The sequence below is a fragment of the Gossypium arboreum genome, chromosome 12, assembly GCF_025698485.1.
Source record: "Gossypium arboreum isolate Shixiya-1 chromosome 12, ASM2569848v2, whole genome shotgun sequence".
Taxonomy (NCBI): Eukaryota; Viridiplantae; Streptophyta; class Magnoliopsida; order Malvales; family Malvaceae; genus Gossypium; species Gossypium arboreum.
The window spans coordinates 111042043-111048451 of NC_069081.1; positions in this window are offsets into that span (position 1 = coordinate 111042043).

Genomic DNA, 6409 nt, shown 5'->3' on the forward strand with positions numbered 1-6409 from the left:
AAAAATTACAATTTCTTTTTCTTTTTCATTTTTCAAAGAAAACTGCGAGTTCATTGAATTACAGATACGAAATATATACAATTCTTTTATCACCGTCACACAATTTTTATGATTAATCTTTCTAATAATATTATTTTCGGAGTTTAAATTTGATTGATTTATTTAGGAATGCAAGGTGTTTGACCATTGCATCGACATTTGTTGAATCATGAGTTAATTGGACATCAGTATAATTGAAAAATGACTAAAAACCTCTTAATTTATAAATTAATAAATTTTATTTTAAGGGTAATTTTATCTTTTTACATGTTACATAAAATAAGATTCAAGTCAAACCAAACTCTCATTAGTTTTAGCATAAATAATTTATTAATATTAGATTATGACATCTCTACAATATGAGTTGAAAATATATTTAATCAATTTTAAAAATTTTAACATAAATTAAATATAATTTTAATTAAAATAATAAAATTATAATATTTTAAATTCAAATGATATTATATGTAAATATATATTTTATTTTTATAAGAAAAAGATAAAATTGTCCTCAAAATAATTTATAGAAATAATGGTAATTTTATGTTTGTTATAAAAAGTTTCATCCCGATGTATTATACACCAATTTTTAATTATGATGCTGGATTTGATTTTAATTTAATTTTATTTGAATAATAAGTGAATATATTCAATTTATTTTCTATATATATAAAATTATAGTTAGTCAAAGTAAGCTTAATTATATGAATATGTTTATATGATTTAGAAGCAAATAAAACCGAATGAGTGGTTTTAGGATCACGTGGATTCTATTCGGGAGAATTTAAAAATAATTTGAGTGTATTGAAATTAAATTTTAATTTTTAATGGTTTATATTTTTAAAATTTTAAAAGATTAAATCAAAATTTTATCATTTTAAGGGATCAAAGTATAATTTTATATTTACTACTTTAAAATTTTAAAATTTTAAAGGACCTCAATAGATAATTTATCATTTTAGGGGTCGAGATCTCTACTAGCCCCATTGATTCTATTATTTTAATGTTCAATTTTAATTTAAATTTTTTTTAAAAAAAATCATATCAAAACCAAACCAAACCAAATGTTTATTACCCCTACTTATTTGTGATTTTAGAGTCATCATATTATAGTTTGGATAAAAGAAGTATCAAATTTCTTTCCTCGTCAATGGACCAACCTTATGTACAAAACCTGAGTTATCAAGGAAGTTTTAGATACTTTTTGCAGTGCTTCAAGACATATTGTTAATCTACAAAAGTCAAATATGATTTTCTCTAAGGGGGTGAATGAAGGTATTCAGAGGCGTATTAGTGGAATTTTTGAGTTCCTGGTGGTGCAGAATCTTGGTTCCTATTTAGAAGTTCCCCTCTTTCATGAGAAGGTTACAAACAATACCTTGCGTTTTTTCGTTGATAAGGCAAGAAGTAAACTTTGTAGTTGGAACACTAAACAGCTCTCTTTGGCAGGTAGAATTACTTTGGGTCAATCGGTCTTGCTCTCTATTCCGAGTTACTTCATGCAATCGATGATGATCTCAAAAGGCTTGTGTGATGAGATCGAAGACATGGTAAGACAATTCATTTGCGGTTCCACTAGTGGTAATAGAAAGATTGCTTTGGTGAGTTGGGATTCGATATGCCAACCTAAGTTGAATGGAGGTCTTGGCATAAGGTCTTTATGTGATCAGAATACTTCTTTTATGATGAAGTTGGGATTCAAATTATTGACGGATTGTTCTTCTTTATGGGTTAAGGTGCTTCGATCTAAGTATGGGGTTCAAGGTGGTTTACTTGAATCTTTGACGAGAGGGCGATGTTCTTTCTTGTGGAGATCTTTATCAAAGATTTGGCCGCTTATTCGTGAGAATCTGCTCTGGTCTGTTGAGGATGGTCACAATATTAGTTGTTGGAAAGATTCTTAGATTCCTAATGTTAGACTGTTGTATAAAAAGATAGCTTGTAGCTCTAACTTGGATATGGATTGTGTCCTTAGTGATATGGTTACAGAAAATAGGGATTGGAATTTAGAGTTATTCTGGCTTTGGTTACCTAAAGATATCATTCAACAGATTGTAGGAATTCCGCCACCTCAACCAAATTCTGGCATGGATAGAATTATTTGGAGGGGAAGTACATCTGGTGCTTTCTCAAACAAAAGTGCTTACAAGAAACCACGGGAAGACTCATGGAATCCGAAAGAAGATATTTGGAAATTGCCTTGGAAATATCAGGGACCACAGAAGGTTAGAGTGTTCATTTGGCTTGCTATTAAACACCGCTTACTCACTAATATGAAAAGAGCCAGAAGAGGACTGAGTCCAGATACTTGTTGTGGGGCTTGTGGTCAGAATTATGAGAGTCTCCTTCATGTTCTAAAAGATTGCACAATGGTAAGGGATATTTGGATGCAGCTTATTCCTTCAGGTAAACAATCTGTCTTTTTTGCAGGATCTTTATATGAATGGATTGAGCTTAATTTACGGAACAAGCAAGAAGTGAACCTAATGGGTGGAGTTAATTGGGCCTTCTGTTCGGAATTATCATTTGGAGCATATGGAAGAACCGAAACCTATGCATATTTCAAGGTCTTTCATGGAGTACTGACGAAGTGATCAAAACCTCCCTATGTTAGGCAAAGTAGTATGTTTCGGTGTCTGGTTTGCAGGGCATTAGAACTTCAAGATCGGACTTCATCCCTCTTTCTTTGGATGGATGGGTCTATTTGAACACGGATGGTTCGGTTAAAAATGTTGATAGGTTTGCCGTAGCTGGAGGACTATTGCGGGAACAGGACGGGAATTGGATTGTTGGTTTCACAAGGTATTTGGGTAACTATGAGGTCATTGATTCAGAATTATGGGGCATCCTTGATGGTGTACAAATTGCTCTTGATTGTGGCTTTCGGAAAGTCATCATTCGAATAGACAACATTGAAGCTGTTAACCTCATTCATGAAGGTGTTAGCGGTGGTTCCAATTCTGCCTTAGTTATGAGAATTGTTTTGCTTTTGAAGTCTTTGAGTCATTGGAACCTTCAGCATATTCCCAGAGAAGAGAATAGTATTGCAAACAGAATTGTCAAGCTTCGAAGAGACAGGGAAACAGGGCTACGATTGCTTGATAAGAATTATGTAATGAGCTTTCTTATTGTTTGATAATTGAGTTGCATTTTCTTTTTTACCAAAAAAATAATATGCCATAACTGCATATATACCATCATAATAATTACAGCCAAATTGAAAAATTCGTTCATTAGTGTTTTAATTTCTTTTCTTTTATATAAAAGGAGGGCATCAATGGCGAATCCGCTAGAATGATTAAAAAAATTATTTAAATTATTTTATAATTTATAAAATTTTAAATTAATAATAATAAAATTATATTTTAACTCTCTTAAAAATAATAAAATTTAATCTAATCTTTTAAAATTTATAAAAATATAAATTATATTTCTAGCATAGTAAAATATATAATTTTTAATTTCATCTCTTAACAACATAAATAACACAGTTCCTAATGAATATTATTCCTAATTAAATTGAACTTTGATTCATTCATAATAGTAAAACTTGTATTATTTTGTTTTAAATTGAACTCCCAAAATCTAGCAAAGCAAACGTAACCAATATGTTCGCGTTTCGTTTGCTCCTGTTTTGTACGTAGTAGCAATTTATTTCAGTAATTGTCAGACATACTATGCTTCTAACCTTTTCATTCAGCCACTGAATCTGTGGTTTGGCTGTGGCACACGTTTGTGTATTATATAATATTACATTATGTTACACAATAAAGTGAGTAAATTAATATTTTATCTTAAAATAAATAAAAAATCATTTAAACATATTGACCGGTAAAGTATATATAAATTATTTTTTATTAATCAATCTTAAGTATTTATTTTATATAAATAATAATTTTAATTATTTATTGATAAAAATAATACAATTTATTTAATAACTAAAAATCTTATTACAAGAGTATGTGTATAAAATTCATAAATTTAAAAATAAAAATAACATATATTAAAATTTGATACGTATAATTTAAAATGAAGTAATAATAATACATGAAATAAACGAAAAAATAAATAAAATTATTTATTATGATATTATCACTAATTTTGAATCAATATCGATTTATGATAAAGTGTTTATATAATGCTAATTTAATTAATCGATATATTACTTTTTGAGGAAATAAAATAAAATTATGCTGTGTTGAGAAGTCAGCATTGTCAAGTTTTTTACTTTTCAGTGTGATTAAAGAAAATAGCACTGTGAGTTGAAAACGGAACAGAGTTTGATGGGATTGAAGCAACGTAAAGCATCTAATCGTACACTCGTTGCCACCGTCAAGCTTAACACGCTATCCCATTCAACCTGTATCAACTGCTTGAATTTGACTTGGAATTTAAATGTTTGAGCTTTGTTGATTAATTTTTAATTTTGAATCCCAGGACTTATTTAAGATAAAAATTAGAATTGTTTTATTGATAAGAAAATAATTATTTGAGATAAATTAGTGATTTAGAGTATTATAAAGTCCGAACAATTAATGTGATTAATTTGACTTGAATCTAGCTCATATTTAAAGTAACAAACACTCTTGACCATCAAACTTTTTAAATATTATTAATGATGTTGATAATTGAAGGTTTTGCACTTGTTAAATGTGGTTGAAGAATTGATGTAATTTTAAGATTTTATTTCTTGATTATGAGGTGAATTTAAAGCCACTAATTTAATTAAACTTTTAAATAATAATAAATATTAAAAATTAAAAACATTAATTAAATTAACAATCTGATCGACTGAGGCATTAAGATTACTAAAATAAAAATAAAAATCCAATTTAAATTTTACATTAACTAAAAATAATTAAATTGAATTTAAATTTTACATAGTTGAATTCAAATAAACCATGAGCATAAATATATATTTAATGTACACTCATGAACACCCTGGCCATAACCCTGAGGGCCGACCCATATCTGTATTATAATTATAAAGTAAGCCCAAAAATCAATCAATTCTTGAATAGTCTTCAGCACATTTCTTAAAAGATAAATCTTAAAATTATACATGAATTTTAATTTAATGTGTAATTTAATATATGAATTTTATTTGACATAATTATACACATGATACTTTGATTGCGATTCATATGCATATATGAAACTTTAATTTTAATTTAATCATACACATTTAAATAAATAAATTCATCTATTTATTTTTATATTGAATAAATATAATTTATTTGTGTATGATTATATAAACATAAAATGATGCTAAATCAATAATTGTGTTAATAATTTATGAGAATTGAATTAATTCAAAATATCATGTATAAAATTATATAAAATCAAAGTTCATGTATAGTTATGAAATTTATCATTTTAAAAAAATAAATGTATTGTTTATTGTATTTTTATATAAAAAGTAATTAGATGTACAAAATTTGACTTTTATAAGTGAAATTAATAAAATAATAAGTAGTTTCTGAAATTAAAAAATAATTTATGCTTTTACCAAAAAAAAAGAAAATAAATTATGTTATAATTTTTAATCTCATTTATGAATTTTGTTATTAGTGAATTAGTGTATTGTACTTGATCAATTGTAAGTTCATATATCGAGAAAAACTCGGAATTTGCTATCCACTAAAAGATTTAGAATCTTCATTCATATAAGTTAGTAGTTGTGACAAAGACAATGAATAAAAAATTAAAATAAATTGATGTATATAATAATTTTCGGAAGTAATAACAACTAGGGAAAAGAATAGCCAAAACTATTAATCACATGACAAAACTTCTAAATAATTTGTTGATTTTAATATAAGTGAATAAAAAGATAAGAGGTTTGTTGATTCAAGTAATTAAGGAGAAGAAGGTGGTAAAACAGAGTGTTGGTTCATCTGTAATAGACAGAGAGCTAGAGCTAAGGAGCTAGGGTACGTAGAAGGAGAAAGTGAGAAAGCTTGGTTGATACTGAGGGTATTTTGAGGGAAGAAGAAGAGATCCTCCGGTCTCTTGTGATCTGGGGCTTATATAGATAGCTGTCGTCATATAGTGTAATGTGTGGTTTTGCTTTGACATTTTCGTTCTTAAGACTATATGAGGATGTTATGTCTCAGTAGTCACCATGGAAAGTTTACAGTGAGTGGTTTTTTAGTGGTCCTTGTGGGGGTGCATACTGAGCCATCTCCAAATTAGTTCAGACAGTACACATGGGAGGTTCTTTACAAACTCTCCTAAGTGAGGAGTCACCACATTCAGTTCTCAGTGAGGGGTTGTATGTTGACCGTTCTCCTGCGGAGAATTGACAACGGGTTATCTCATGTCTTACCATGTTCATTGCCAAATTGGAGGTATAACAAGACTAGCTGCA